At 46.3% G+C, this 8,756-nt stretch overlaps 1 long non-coding RNA gene across 1 annotated transcript; it reads left to right on the top strand.

The window, feature by feature from the left end:
• The first annotated feature begins 1,311 nt into the window (after positions 1 to 1,311).
• On the top strand, positions 1,312 to 7,853 carry LOC142073220 (uncharacterized). The gene is made up of 2 exons (XR_012669969.1): positions 1,312 to 2,452; positions 5,372 to 7,853. It is a non-coding gene; the product is annotated as an uncharacterized LOC142073220 (long non-coding RNA).
• Positions 7,854 to 8,756: the final 903 nt, after the last annotated feature.

Raw genomic sequence — 8,756 nt, 5'->3', positions numbered from 1 at the left:
CACAAGAACATATTGAAAGAGTATGAAAGTTATTTGTGATTCTCATAAAAATCTTTCAAAATGCATTGGAATGGCAGAAAAATATGGACGCTAAAGCCTTACCCAAATATCTATGTGAAATAAAATATCTACTTTGACAGTAACTTCTTTGACAGGCTTCCTGGATTTTCACAGGAGAACCCTTAGTATCTGGGGGAGTTAGACTCTTGCTATTTACTTCAATGGCAGTTAGTTTGGGCTTAGTTTTAAACACTAAGTATATGAAATGTAAATACTGCCACAGTTCAATGCTGAGTTGTCACACACTCAGCTACTGTGTTACTTGACACCACTGAACAATGTGCTGAATTAAGCACTCTGCATTATTTGGGTACAGATCAAATATATGAACTGCAGACCTGAAAAAGTCATCGAGAAGGAAGGCTAGGATGTGATTTGGCACACCTATTTTTTCACAAATTTGATTCTCTGACCACATTAGGGCTATGACACTAGACTTTCTCCACTAGCGGCAAATGGAGTTTTTCTGTGTGTGTGTCAAACTCATGTGAATAAATGTAAACTGGCTGATTTTCAAAACTGCATGCACGTAAAGGGGTTCCTAACAGTTGTATTCTATTACCAAGATTGTACATACAACGCAGAGTGAGATGTGTTGTACTTGGCCATATGGTTATGCGATTTTGAAAAGCAGGCCCAAACATGCATATCTGATTGTGGTAGGCAAGCATGTTGTTTTAGGGTGGAGGGTTTTTTTTTTTTTGGGGGGGGGGGAGGTTTGCTATGGAGATAGAGATTACATTTGCTGGCGTCGGGGTGAATTATGCAAGTGGCACTAAAATGAAACAGCACCTCCTACTACCACACACATCATTGAGGCTTCTCAATTTCCTCCCTTTTTTCCTTTTTTTAGTCCCCTTCCACTTTTCCCACTGGAAGTACAGTGCATTAATAAAGAGCTATTTCACTGATATTGGCAGAATTGGTGACAGCCACTAATGCAGTATGAAGACAATAAAAACAAGTGTTTAAAATTGTACATAACAGGTTATGAAATAAAGGAGTTACTTTAGGTTACCACCAGTATGATATCTGTCTTCTTGAACAACATAAGTAGTTCAGTGAAGGGTATCTTCCTTTCTTTGGAAATTAAAGTTTCAATTTCCACATCAGTCAGGTTATCCTATATAATTAATTGTTAAACCAGCCCAAATATGAAATTTTAATTGTATTAGTTTTTAAGCCACTGCCTTTTTTTTTAACCAGTTAACGACTTGTTTGAACTTCATATCATGCACGATACTTGATTAGCTCTCTTAAATATAATGGAGGTTATGCTGTCTCTATTTATGTCATTCATGAAGCACAGCTGGATAAGTGCTGTCAGAAAGTTGTTGTTTTTGATCTCTCATTATTTGCTGCATTCTTTCTTTTTGGTAGTTAATCAAACACCCTCCTGTTGTGGTCAAAGAAGTTTGGTAATAGCTTAAGAGGTGACCTGGCCTAAAAACCCTCAAGTTTAGTTATTTATTTGTAGCAAGGTAACTATAAGCTTCCATTTTGCAGTCCCTGTCAAATGTTGGGAACACTGGGGCATGGCCACTAGGTAACTCGAGGGGATGGAAGACCACGAGTGTCGATGAAGCCCCTCGCACTAGGCCCCGGTGTCCTTGCCCCCCCCCCTCCTGCCTGGAGGCACTCGCAGCAGCTCTGCGTACTAGGCCCAAGTGTCCTTGGCCCCCCCGCCTGGAGGCACACACAGCAGTTATGCTGAGAATCTGCAACAGTATGTTGCAGAGTCAGACTGCCTGAAACTAAGCAAGGCCAAACAGGGGAGATATGGAAGAACAATGCTGAATAAAGCAGCTTTATGTATAGTTTAACAAATGATACAGAGAATCAGGGAACTAGCTGGGAACTGGATTGGCTGGCTATATGGATACTTGGAGCAGCTTGCTATTGGATAAGTATGCTGGAAAAAAGGATGTATAAAAGCCTGTGTAACTTCCTGCTCTGTTGTACAGGATTTGAGATTCAAATCTCCCTGTACCTTTTTGAAGCTTCAAATAAACTTTTCTGCTTCTCCACCCCGTTGTGATTATTGGGTGTAGCACACCGGGTAACGAACCAACTCAAGCTGTTGTTCAGCCTCTCGGCACTGGGTGCCGGCAACAGCTTTTGGCGTCCCTGGGTGGGCTCGAGGCTGCAATTTAGCCTTGCCCGGACCCCTCCTGGAGGTCAAGGATTGCGGCGAGAACCGACGCCCAGCGCGCACTGGTGAGTTCATCGGGGGCCTCGGAGGAGACGCGATTTGATCGACCCCAGAGGGCACAACGGTGCAACGCACTCATATAGTGGAGAAGCTGTTGTGGACGGCGGTGAAGAACCGGTCCCTTAGACGTGGGGGAGGAGCAGCTGCAGGCCACGGTGAAGAACCGGACCCTTGGATAAGGTAGGAACCTTTTAAAATCCGGATTATATGCTCTGTTGGAACCTGGGGACGCCCAGAGTTACCCTGTAGGTATGGGACAGGGACAGAGCTCAGAGGTTAGGGCACGGTGTACGCCCCTAGAGTGCATTCTAGCAAACTGGAAGGTATTTGGTGCGGATCCGATGACTAAGAGCCAATTAAAACGATTCTGTACAGTTGACTGGCCTCAATATCAACTAGAGGACCAGGAGTGGTGGCCACCAGGAGGGTCAATTAATTACAACACGATCCTCCAATTAGTTTTGTTTTGTCAGTGAATGGGTAAATGGAATGAATATTTGTATGCACAAGCATTTATGGCTTTAAAAAATAGAACAGAGCTGTAATTCTGCAAAGTTGTAATTTGACTTCGACTGGTTCAGTAGCAGCTAATGTTAGTCTCCAGACCCCCACCCCCACTGTAATGGCAGAGCCGGTGTCCCCTTCGGCCCCCACATCCCCACCTTATAAGGGTAGGATGCCTCGGGTTACAGAGATTGTCCCCTCGGTGGTACTCTATCCTTTGCTTACCGAGACTGTTGTGGCTTGCCCAGGGGCAGACGGACGTCAGGCTACCACTATGCAAGTTTACACCCATGTGCCATTCAATCCAATAGACTTAGCAGCTTTTAAAACACAGGCTGGGGGATTCTCAACGAACCCAAGCAGGTTTATTTCAATCTTTGAGGGGTGCCTCAGTAGTCACAAGCCGATTGAGACGACTGTAATATCCTCCTGAGAACCCTGTTGTCTGAGGTGGAGAGGGATCAGGTTACAGCTAAGGCAAGGGGAGCGTCAGCGTTCAAGCGAAAAAAAAAAGAAAGGAATCTATCTGTCAAGTTCCTCTCCAAGTAACCGTAAGCGGCTCAGGGCATTTCTGGGTATGGCAGGCTTTTGCAGGATATGGATCCCAGAGTTTGGACTGTGGGCTAAACCCCTGTACAACTGTGTAAAAGGAGCAGATCATGACCCCTTCTATTGGACCCCAGAGGCTGACAGGGCATTTAAAATTCTGAAAAGAAAATTGATGGAAGCCCCGGCTCTGGGCCTGCCAGATCTCTCTAAGCCGTTTCAGTTGTATGTACATGAACGAAGGGGGGTGGCCCTAGGAGTGCTTACACAGCTGTTAGGAGCATGGAAGCGTCCTGTGGCTTATTTTTCTAAGCAATTGGATCAGGTTGCAAAGGGTTGGCTGGCATGTTTACGGGTGGTCGCAGCTACTGCCCTATTGCTTGAGGAAGCCGAGAAGCTAACATTGGGAGGGGTTATGCAAATCTATACTCCCCATATGGTCCGAGCCTTATTGGATGCAAAGGGAGGGCTTTGGCTCACCCAGGCTCGGATTGCTCGGTACCAGGCTAAGCTGTTAGAGAACTCTGAAGTCACCCTACAACCTTGCCCCTCCCTTAACCCAGCCACTCTCTTGCCAGAAACAGAGGAACAGAAACATAACTGTTTAGAGATCATAGATGTCCAGTACTCCAGCCGTCCGGATTTAAAGGATGTACCTCTCCCAAATGCAGATCATGAGTGGTACACTGATGGTAGCAGTACTGTAATAGATGGGCAAAGGAGGGCGGGTTATGCTGTTGTGACCCTCCATGACACTATGGAAGCTGAAGGTTTGCCTGCTGGGACCTCTGCCCAGCTTGCCGAACTAATAGCCCTGACCCGTGCACTTGAACTGTCAAAAGGAAAGCGGATCAACATTTTTACTGATTCAAAGTATGCTTTTGGTGTGCTGCATGCTCATGCTGGCCTATGGAAGCAAAGGGGAATGCTGACAGCCCAAGGCTCCCCAGTCAAGTACGGGCCCCAAATCTTCCGGCTCCTAGAAGCCATACAACTCCCCTCGGAAGTGGCGGTGGTACACTGTAAAGCCCATCAAAGGGAGGATCAAGATGTGGCCAGAGGTAACGCCCGGGCAGATAGAGAGGCTAAGCATGCTGCCACCCTGCCATCCCCTCAGACTGAGAACGCCCATATGCATGCCCTTATCCCATCAGTAGGGGAGCTTCCAACCCCTCAGTACTCTGAGGAGGAGAGACAGCTAACTGACAAACCCTGTCTCCGGGAAAAGGAGGGATGGCTCCATTCCCCAGAAGGGAAGGTCCTCTTACCAAAGGGCCTAATCTGGCCAGTGCTGCAGAAACTACATCAAACCACTCATGCTGGCAGGGAAACACTTATCCAGCTAATGGGAAAATACTTTATCACTTCCGGACTCCGACCCCTGGCTGCCCAGGTACAAGCGGACTGCTTAGTCTGCCAAAAGAATAACCCCCGACCGGGACATCCTGTGCCACCAGCTGCCCTAGAACCCACTCTGGGCCCCGGACAAGTGTGGCAAATAGACTTTACTGAGTTTCCCCGGACCCAAGGGTTCAAATATCTCCTTGTTATAGTGGATCGGTTCAGCGGATGGCCAGAAGCCTTCCCATGCCGTAACTGCACTGCCAGGACAGTGGCCCTCAAGTTTGTTAAGGAGCTCATTCCTCACTTTGGACTCCCCCTGTGGATGGAATCTGACAATGGGACACACTTCATGTCAAAAATCATTCAAAGCATCTCACATGCCTTACAGATCCCCTGGAAACTCCATACGCCCTGGAGACCGCAAGCCAGTGGTGTAGTGGAGCGTACCAATCAGACCCTTAAACGGCATCTCTCAAAAGTGTGCCAAGAAGCCTCACTGTGATGGCCTGATGCTTTGCCCCTCGTCCTACTCCGTATCCGCGTTCTCCCAAAGGGTAGATTAGGGCTCAGTCCCTTTAAAATTATGTTTGGAAGGGCATGGCCCATAAATGGCACCCCGGTTCTGTCAGGGGAATGGGAGTTGGGTAATGTTTTTTTGTCACAGTATATGTGTTCCCTGTCTGCTGTTCTCTTGTCTCTTCACAGGTATACCAAGGATTCCCAGCCTCTCCCCTTGGACTCTCCCGTTCACTCCTTACAGCCCGGTGACTCTGTGCTTGTTCGCACCTGGAAAGACGAGCCTCTCCAGGAAAAGTGGAAAGGACCCTATACCGTCCTGCTGATCTCCCATACAGCGGCAAAGATCGAGGGCCACAAGAACTGGATCCATCACTCTCGTCTGAAGGCAGTACCTGCCCCCTCGTCAGCAGAACAGTGGACCGTCCAACCTGCTGACTCCTCATCTAGTAACGATCTCGGGCTAAAGCAACTGTTTAAAAGACACAAATAGCGGGCACCTTAATGCTAAAATGGGCCCACCCAGGTATTGGAGACCTTGGGTTGGGAAGACTCTGGTAATAATTAATTGGGTAACATTGTTATTCTTTGTATTGGTATTTCCAAACTGTGCATATCGGGAGCATAACTCCTTTGTTTTGCTTGCGCACCATGTTGCTAATTTAACAAACCAGACTGATTGCTGGGTATGTGCTCCAACTCCACTATCCCCCAAAACGGGAATGCCCCTTGACATGCTGCCCTTGACCCTAGCAGAATTAGCCACCACCAAAGAGCAGGAAAGAACGAACTCACCGTTCTGGAACAAGACCTCTTTACAGCAAGCCACCTATCAGGACCAGGAGTATTCAGTTGCAGTACTCACTAAGGGAGTGTTATGTTTTACCCGAAACCAATCTGATCCCTATGGGCATCCTGTGGGAAAGAGCTCCTGTGTTATTACACAGTGGGCTGATGGGTATTGGATAAAAACCAACAGGGAAGGCCAACAGTGTGGGTGTAATGGTTCCTCCCCTTTTAGGGAGACACTTACAAATAATCTTACCACAAAAAAGGGGTTTGAAAATGTAACTTGCCGTCCAGTTAATATCTCCAATGTAGCAAGCCAATGGTGGGTTTGTAGTGGTCCCTATGGCGAGTGTAATTTGAACGGAACAATTAGAAATGCCCCCACTTGTACCCAATCAGGAGGATGGGATGCCCCCCTAGGGGCATATGACCTGTTTGGAAAAGCAGCCTTAAATATCCCAGGAATCCCCTTAAGAAACAGTCCTTACTGGGCCCTACAGGGTCACTATTTTGTATGTGGCCGAAAGGCTTACAAGGTGCTGCCAGCCAACTGGACAGGTAGCTGTTATATAGCTCATGGAGTTCCTCATCTTTCCATAACTGCCACACTGCCCAAAGGAAAGATTAGAAATGCCCGAGACACCTCTGTTAAGTCACGAGAAAAGACCCTGCGGTGACTGACTAAGGCATTGGAGGGCAATATGAAGAATCCCCTCACAACCGAGAAGCTGGTAGGGTGCTCTGTACTGGGAATAGCGCCACTGTTTACCGGGCCAGCCCTGGCATGCATAGGCCGCTATACTGTAAGGCTGCAGATGGTACTTGAGAAAGTGGCCTTAGAGTTAGAGGACTCGGTTAGTGATTTAGGGTCAGCAGTAAAAACATTAAATAAAGAGGTACAGCAGCTCAGAACGTTTTCCCTCCAAAACAGGCTGGCTTTGGACTATCTCTTGGCATCCCAAGGAGGGGTTTGTGCCCTCATTGGGCCCCGATGTTGTGTATATGTAAATGATAGCAGTTATAAGATCTATAAAAAGGTGGTACAGGCTAAGGCCCATGCCCGAGCCGGAGCACAGGTTGCCTATACTGCCCCAGAGAACGATTGGTTGCAAACCTTGTTTTCAGGTTGGGGTTTGTCGTCTTGGCTTGGTGGTTTATTTAGCCTGCTATTGAAATTTCTCTTTCCTGTATTGCTTGCATTACTGGTATTATGCTGTGCGGTATCATGTGTCAGGGCCCTTTTGCAAAAGTTAATAAGTCATTCTCTTCAGGGCTATTATAAAGTGCTTATGCAAAGTTATATTGTAAAGAAATAAGTAGCCCAAGTGAGAAAACTCAAAGCCAAGGCTGTTGAGTGTTCTCAAAGGGGGGAGTTGTTGGGAACACTGGGGCATGGCCACTAGGTAACTCGAGGGGATGGAAAACCACGAGTGTTGATGAAGCCCCCTCGCACTAGGCCCCGGTGTCCTTGCCCCCCCCCCTGCCTGGAGGCACTCGCAGCAGCTCTGCGTACTAGGCCCAAGTGTCCTTGGCCCCCCCGCCTGGAGGCACACACAGCAGTTATGCTGAGAATCTGCAACAGTATGTTGCAGAGTCAGACTGCCTGAAACTAAGCAAGGCCAAACAGGGGAAATATGAAAGAACAATGCTAAATAAAGCAGCTTTATGTATAGTTTAACAAATGATACAGAGAATCAGGGAACTAGCTGGGAACTGGATTGGCTGGCTATATGGATACTTGGAGCAGCTTGCTATTGGATAAGTATGCTGAAAAAAAGGATGTATAAAAGCCTGTGTAACTTCCTGCTCTGTTGTACAGGATTTGAGATTCAAATCTCCCTGTACCTTTTTGAAGCTTCAAATAAACTTTTCTGCTTCTCCACCCTGTTGTGATTATTGGGTGTAGCACACCGGGTAACGAACCAACTCAAGCTGTTGTTCAGCCTCTCGGCACTGGGTGCCGGCAACAAAGACACATCCTTATTCTTTATCATGAACTTATGCCTAAGTAGCTGGGAAAATGTCCCTGTAAATTCTGCTGTTTAAGTGAAACACATTGTAATGATCGACTAATTACTTGCAGCTCTGAAATGAGTTGTGAAATTTTCTGCTGTCAATCATGGTGAAATAATATTTGTTTTCAACAGATTGGAGCTAGAACAATTGTCAAAATGGGTTAAAACTTCAGGGGGCAGTAAGTTAAATGAGAGTATCCAGCTGAGAGAAATTTCTACCCTAGGATAAAAATGAACTTTTTATTTTCATTTCAAGAGCTCGACTGAGACAGATTTACTTCTAAAACATCTAGAAATAAAAATTCTCAATAGCAAGATTTAGTAGGCACACAGAACCACAAATGAAGTGCCAGCTCAGAAGGGAAAAAGGTAAGAAAATGATATGGGAGTAAGATTCATCATGTAGGACAAAACTAAATCCAGAAATGAACTCTCTGAATAAGACAGTGATTTTATTGCTGTACTAGGGTAATGTCATGGGGGCCATACTGCCCTGTTGATTTTTAAGCAGAACTCCTTGCTGATATCAATAGGGAGTTCTGCTTAAGAACTGATGATAGAATATGGTCTACTGCTTTTTAAACTGGAATTTTGGGGACTGTTTACACTTGTACAAGAAACAGTCCTTGAGAACATCCCAGCTGCGACATGAAGTGTGTTGCAAACAAAAATTAAAGGTTTGTATTTTGGGGTGGGAATATTTTAATTATTGCATTTTTCGAAGACCCTATTCATAAGAACTGTAGAGGGCCCTGAACCAGAGCCCTAGA

This window comes from Caretta caretta, chromosome 9 (genome assembly GCF_965140235.1).
Source record: "Caretta caretta isolate rCarCar2 chromosome 9, rCarCar1.hap1, whole genome shotgun sequence".
Taxonomy (NCBI): Eukaryota; Metazoa; Chordata; order Testudines; family Cheloniidae; genus Caretta; species Caretta caretta.
This window is presented reverse-complemented; position numbering and strand designations above follow the sequence as displayed.